The sequence below is a fragment of the Saccopteryx leptura genome, chromosome 6 (genome assembly GCF_036850995.1).
Source record: "Saccopteryx leptura isolate mSacLep1 chromosome 6, mSacLep1_pri_phased_curated, whole genome shotgun sequence".
Taxonomy (NCBI): domain Eukaryota; kingdom Metazoa; phylum Chordata; class Mammalia; order Chiroptera; family Emballonuridae; genus Saccopteryx; species Saccopteryx leptura.
Window position 1 is genome coordinate 167,721,085 of NC_089508.1, and position 7,952 is coordinate 167,729,036.

Sequence of the window (7,952 nt, forward strand, 5' to 3'; positions counted from 1 at the left end):
CTCTGCCAATCCAATTACAGTGCTCACAAATTTAGAGGATCCAGGAATGTGTAGATACTCCAATACTTTCAGCCTTTTGTATAGTGCATTTTCACCAATGAAATAAAAGTTGGTTTTGCATCTCATTTGCAAAATTTAACAACTTTCTTTGACATGTCATTTGTTTTTCTGATGTTCTTGTTTAATGAAAAAGAATCAAATGCTTCTTTTTTTCATTTTATATTCATTTTGAAATATCCCTTAATTTTTGTGAGCCGTATGTTTTCTATAAACTATAAATATGTTCCCAACTCTGAGCTAGATACTTTACATCAATTATCTCACTTAGTTTTTTTCAGATAAATAAATAAAGTGAAGGAGACACTATCAGTTCTGTTTTACAGATTAATAATCTAAGAATCTCACCAAGGTGCCTAACTCCATTGGGAAATAGGGGCAAGCACAAGATTTGAACCCAGGTCTGACTCTCAAGTCTTTGTTCTTTCATTGCATGGTGCAGTGTCAGGAAAGCAGGCAAATTCACAGTCTTGCTCTCTGATCTAAGGCCTCTCATTAGCATCCTGAAATCATATTGGAAGGACTTGACAAGGCTTCATTTTCTTCTGCTGCTTATCTTTGGCACAATGCCTCCAACTGCTGTGGGTGACGAGAAGGCTTTTAACCCGGTGAATCAATAACTGATCCCTGTCCACCTCCATCACTGAGGTGACATGCGGCAGCCTCAGAGACATCTCAGGTCTCTAAGGCATTTTGTTTATTGTCCTTGAGACCCACTTTTGCAATTTTTTTTTTACAACATTAGCTTGTCCTTTGGATAGGAGATGAAACCCTCAATAATCATTTAAGGCAGGACTTGCATCAGCAGTAACAGTGGTTGGATTTTTGCCCTTGCTCCAAAAAAAAGCAAAAAGCAAGCACTGAAATTTCCTAAGGAAGTTTTTGGCAAATATTTATGAAGCCACCCATTGAGTTACAGGTACTGCTTTCAAAGAGTTTTCAGTCCAGTGGGAGAAATAAGCTATAAAATTAATGCCACTAGAACGAAAGTACAGGAGACCAGTAAAAAGGGGAAAAGTTGATAAAGGTATCCCAGGAGAAATGACATCTCTGCTGAGACCTGAAGGATATATGAGAGTTATCCAGGTAAAACAGGTGGAAGGTTATCAGTGCCCTTAGCAGAAAGAACGGTGCAAGTTCCAAATCAGTTTAGTAGTGGAGCACGTGACACAGGCTTGAGCCAATCAAAATTCCAACAATTCCCCAGGGTACCATGATTGGTTCAGGGTGTTCAGCCCCAGTGAAACTGGGAAAGAGCTCTGTTCTGCCATAAAAAACTTAATCTGGAATTGAAGAGTGTGAGGACTGCTGTAGGCACATCTATGCAGATGGAGAGCTTGTTTCATTATGGGACCACTAGATCAAAATGCAGAGCCTAGAACCCAGAAATGGGTCCTGGTCACATCCTCTGAACCCTGAGTCATAATGGAAGCCAAGTGTACTGTCAGGGCTTTTCAGATAAGTAAATTATTACATTTCCTTTTTCTATGTAAGCCATTTGGAGAAAGGTTTTCTTTCTTCTTTCTACACAGACACACACACACAAATTTCTCAATACAAAAAGATACTGATTTCTATCTGTCTCTCTACTCTCTCCATTTGCAAAATAACCTTTCCCTTCCTTTCTTTGGAGCTCAGTCCCAGCAGGAAAATGGCTTCACACGACAGAAAATGCCACAATTAAACTTTAAATGCAAATTACAATGAAAACGATTTTATCTGAACTAAATTTCCCCCTTCAAAAAAACTCTTTAAATGACAATAACCAACTATAACGAAGTTATGAGAAAACAAGTACATTTATTTACTGTACATAATTGTGTAAGTTGCAATAGCTATTTTGAGAATTATATTGCAATATATATTAATGGTCTAAAACTGTTTAAAATCTTTGACCCAGGAATCATACTCATAAATTTATCCTAAGAAAATAATTGCATAGATCATTCTCTATCTTGCTTGACCTTCCTGGTCTGACTCTAATTCATCAATGTTCTATTTAAAGACTAATTACTTAAACTGTATACAATACTCTACATATAGCAAAATACAGTGTTCCTACTTATTTTCAGGACTCTGAATAATATTTCTAGGTATACTAATGGAGCCTGGGTTAACCTTTTATTTTAGAGTTCATGATAATCTTGTCAAATCTCTTGCATGTGACTGGTACTTAAATCCTGCACTGTGAGTTGTTTGCATGTTTCTAAGTCATCTCTGCAATAAAACTGGAGTAATGCTCATCTTTATACCCATTCAACAACATTTTGGTGAAGAGACACATAGAACACACCTCCTATGAAGCAGAAACTGCACCATAGCTAGCACAGGACCACACACAGCTGCCAATGGGTAAAGACCACGATCAATGTCTTCCTGAGAACATTTGTACTTAGAGGAATGGGAAATAGAGCCAAGGCCAACTCCAAATGAATCAATCTTAACAACAGAATTCCAGGCAGCTTCAGAAATTATCTGACACCCATAGGCTTTTCCCATCTTCTTAAAATCTTAACACAAAGATGGCCAATGGTTGTATGCATTTGGTTGTCCCTCTCCACCGCCCAAGGCTGACCAAAATATGGGGTGTCTGATCAGCACTGCAGGCTCCTCAGACTCCAGCAATTCTTGGTGACTGGAGGTCCTTGCATAGTAGTACACACTGTTTCATAACACTGTGCCTTTGAACATTTTCTTCTCTTTGTCTGGAATACCCTTCTCCACCTTGGCCACCTGATGAATGCCTCCTTTAAGGCTTAACACAAGCAAACCTTCCTCTGGGCTGCTTGCTCTAAACCCCCTCCTTCCCTAGCCCATGCTAGTGCTGTTTCCCACATTGACCCTTCATGACAATATTGCATGGTCTCCATTGCTTATTTACCTGGCTAATGTTTCCACAATACCATGAACTCCTTGAGGTTCCCATTCATCTGTATTCCAGGATGTATATCAGACACAGTATGGTCAATAAATGCTTAATGAATAGATTAGTGAATACATTTTAAACTGATTCCACCTAAACGATTTTGAGAGTCGAGTTGAAGGGGCAGAAAATGTTTTTGTCCAGAGAGTTCTGTAAGCTTGTATGTACACATGTACACACACACACACACACACACACACACACACACACACACACACACAGGTGTAACACGCTGTGAGTTTGATAATATCAGCCAAGGGAATGCTTGATTAGACCTTCCTCCAGAATAGCACTATCCATCGATCACAAGAGTGTGGGCTGACACTTCAAAAGGTAAACCTGTCCCACATTTGTACCCAAAGGATGACATTTTGTCTAATGATGTTAATCTTGTACCATAAACACTTTACATTACCAAAATAAATAAATCAGTCAATCAAAATAAATGCCTGTCAGGTTGACGGTTACAAATGGCAAAGGAGAGAGATTAATTCCTGCAACAGTGAGTTTTAATTATCCAGAAGACAAGTATTTAAAACACAATTTGACATAAACTAATCAGCTCTGTGTCTCCAGACCCTTCTCTTTGGCTTGAAATACACTCCAATTTTCCTGCAGCATTAATTATACAGATTTGGGTTACTTTACTTGCTCTGTCTTTACCTAAATTTTCATTCTAAATTTCCCATTAGCCTTTATTTACAGTCCTTCCCACATTCATAATGTCTCCATTTAGTAGCCCACTCCCTTGCACAGGCTTGGTTAACAAGGGGATTTTCAGCAAAAGCAACCATTTACTGTATTTCCCCATGTATGAGATGCTCTCGTGTATAAGACGCACCTTAATTTTAGGGCCCAAAATTTGGAAAAAAATTTTATTACATAAAGTTATTGAACTCAAGTTTTATTAATCATAAAATTCATAAAACTCTGCACCCCCGCAAAAAAGCGGGAAATACAAATTTTAAAAATCTACAACCACTGTATAAGACACACCCAGTGTTTAGACCCCAAATTTTTCGAGAAAATGTGCATCTTATACATGGGGAACTACAGTAATAAGAAGAGAAGGAAATACAGGTGGACCTGACTTAAAGAAACTCATGAAGCAACTGCCTAACACTCCAGATGAATAAAACCAAACCACTGTCCACTTTCACTTTTCTTCCTCATAAACCCCTTCAATTAGATGATTTTGTTGAACTTCATATGCCAGTTTGAGAAGCTTAACCTAAGGAAGAGACCATATAGGTATGCAAAGAGTTACTTTCACATTGTTTTGTGGAATTATTCATAATAGAAAAAAATAAAAGAATGCCTAGCAATTCTTCAAAAATTAAAAAATTAGAGTATTCAAATATTGAAACACTATATAGCTGTTAGAAACGACACTGGAGAATTTGTAACAGTTGGGAGATGTTAAGAGGGAAGAAGCAAATCACAAGCAATATTTAGAGGCACCCAAAATAGTGATTAAAAGCATGATTGTGAAGCCAGACTGCCTTGGTTCTAATCCCAGTCCACCACTCACAAGAAGTATGACTTCAGGTGAGTTCCGAAAGGTCCTGGTGTCTCAGTATCCTCATCTGTAAAGGGAGGTAAGACTAGAACCTAGATGATAGGTTGTTGTGAAATTAAGTTAATATGAATAAATATAAGTAAAGCACTTGGAACAGCCTGGAATATGGTAAGTGCAACAAAAGTTGGCTCTTCTGTAACATTTTACAGCATGCTCTTGTTTTTAAACACAATGGATAGAAATACAGTGTGTCTGTAAAGTCATGGTGCACTTTTGACCGGTCACAGGAAAGCAACAAAAGATGATAGAAATGTGAAATCTGCACCAAATAAAAGGAAAACTCTCCCAGTTTCATACCTATTCAGTGCAGTTTGATGTGGGCTCACGCACAGATTTTTTAGGGCTCCTTAGGTAGCTATCCCGTATAGCCTCTACAGACTTGTCACTGACTGATGGCCTACCAGAATGGGGTTTCTCCACCAAACTGCCGGTTTCCTTCAAGTGTTTATCCCACCGAGTAATGTTATTCCTATGTGGTGGTGCTTCGTTATAAATGCGCCGATATTCACGTTGCACTTTGGTCACGGATTTGAATTTAGCGAGCCACAGAACACACTGAACTTTCCTCTGTACTGTCCACATCTCGACTGGCATGGCTGTGGACTGCTCCGCTGTATAGACGGTGTTACATCATCATCTGCGCATGCGCACATGCTGCCACATCATCCTACAGAAACTGGAGGAGGGTTTTCCTTTCATTTGGTGCAGATTTCACATTTCTATCGTCTTTTGTTGTTTTCCTGTGACTGGTCAAAAGTGCACCATGACTTTACGGACACACTGTATTATGTGCACAAGAAAAAAACTTGGAAGAGTATGCCCCAAAATATCTACGACGGTTATGTCAATGCAAGTAAGGGTTAATTTTTAGTTTTTTTCTTTATGTTTATGTTTTGTTTACCATTCTAGAATACAGATGCATCATTTTTAGAATTGTAAAAGTTGGTAATTTTTAATGGAATCACCTTTTCTTATATGCTTTTGCTCTTTATTTATTAGTACAACGCCATTTTTTAAAACAAGTATAGTATATTGCAAATATGATGCAATATCTAGCTGCAGATTTTATTTGAAATTAAGTACAAATCCATTGCAGTTGGAGACTTGGAAGTCTACGGTATAAAGTAAGGTAGGACTATAATTTTGTTTTAATGTTTAATTTCCTGGAATCAAGGGTCCCTGTATGGCATTCAGAAATGTCATTCATTTATTCACTCAACAGATATTTTAAGTGCCTAGTATGCAAACGGAATGCACAAAAATCCTTGCCCTCATGTAGTCTATATTCTAGTGGCGGAAACAAACAAGCAAAAAAACAAAATATGCGAACCAATTATGTAGCATGCCAGAATATAACAATTGGGTCTAAAAAAGTGAAAGAGAGTGGCAAGGACTGGGAAGAGGGGAAGGAAGGAGAGTGAGCTGCAGTTTTTTAATTTTTATCTATTTTTATTTTTATTTTCTTTAGGTAAGAGGAGGGTAGATAGCAAGGCAGACTCCCACATGCCCCCTGACTGGGATCCTCCTAGCAACCGTATCTGGGGTCAGTGCTTGAGTACTGAGCTATTTTTAGCACCTGAGGCTGTTGCACTCCAACAGAGCTATCCTCAGTGCCTAGGGTCATGCTTGAATCAATCGAACCATTGGCTATGGGAGCAGAAAGAAGAAAAGGGGGAGAGGGGAGAAAGAAGCAGATGGTCACTTGTCCTGTGTGCTCTGACTGGGAATTGAACCTGGGACATCCATATGCCAGGCTGATGCTTTGTCCACTGAGCCACCAGCAGGGTTGGCTGGCTGCAGTTTTTAAAAGGATATTTGGCCTAAGCCTCACCAAGCAAGCACTGTGCGTCAAAACTAATGACAAGTCCTTTGAAAAATACAGACATGTACTCATTTTATCACTCCACAAAGAGTTAACGAACACATGGTACATGACAGGTACTGGGCCAGGTGCGAAGAATGCAGTTGTGTCCAAGCAGTCAAGATTCCTGTCGTACTTTACAAATATAAAATCTTATAGTCACAATGCTATCTGGCCCTTTACAGTAAAAGTTTCCTGATCCTACTTTTCACCATTATCATATCAGAAAAAACTAATTTGAGGATTTGGGGAAAATCATAATTGCAACCCATTTAGATAAGAAAAGTCTCTTGGGTATACTGTGCCTACTTAGTTTAAATCTACTGTGAGTTGGAAAATGCAGACTGTGCCTTTAAGAATCAATGCTGTTACCACTTGAGAAGAATTACAAGAAGGCATGTGGTGACATTTGAAGCTGTTTCGATTTCAGCTGCCTGTTATCTGACACTCCAAAATAAAATCACTAAAAATTTGCAGCCTACTTACTTCGAAGTTCACATACGAGACCTGTGATTTTCCTGATGACCCTCAAATACAACACACACACAGAAAAATCATTTTAGAGATGTGGTTTGCAAGGCGATGAAAAATAGAAATTCAAGACTTTGGATATTATTAACTAAAAATAGCATCCATGACCCTTTGCAAGCTCTGTCATATAAATTTCTATTACAAGCCTATAGAAAGTTTAGATTTCATGTCCAATCCACAAAATCTCATGTATTCAGTCATTCAACACAATTTTATTGAGGACCTACTATATGCATGGCATTGTTATTGATTTCAGAAAATTTATTTGTCAGATGTCAGTAGGCTATCCAGGATTAACTACCCCTCACCTATGATATTTTCACTTTTAAATGAGACCAAAAAAAATATGTTTCTATTATCTTGGAGTGTATAGTCTATTGGAGAAGAAAGAACCCAAATAAACACAATAACAAAAATTATACCATTACAATTGTGCAGCACATGTGAAGAACAGGGCACCTCATTCTCATTGGAAGACTTGGGAAGTGCCACTCCTTGAAGGAAGTGGCATCTGAGATGGGACCCCAGAGGGGGAGCAGGGAGCAGCCAAGCAAATTTTGCAGGAAGAGTACCCTTGCCTCTTGCTGCCACATTCACACACTGAAATGCTGAAGACTGGGAAGAACTGAGACCAAGACATAAACTATAAGAGACGCAAGTCAGCTATGAGTAGTATTATTACCCCTACACACACACACACACACACACACACACACACACACCTCCTTACAAACAGGGCAACTGAGACTAAGAGAACTGCCCATCCATCCATTTGCCAAGTAAATGGCAAATCTGGGGATCAAAGGCAGGCTGGCTCAGTGGCCCGAGCTCTTCTGGTCCCACCATGTGCATCTCGTCCCTGCTGCTCGATGCTAATGAAAACAGGAAGCCCCACGGCCTACCTCCCACTTCAGGTCGTGTGACACTGGGTTATACTCAGGAGACACTGATTTCAGAGTCAGATGATTTTGCTTTAAAATTTCCAAATTCAGGGAGAAGAA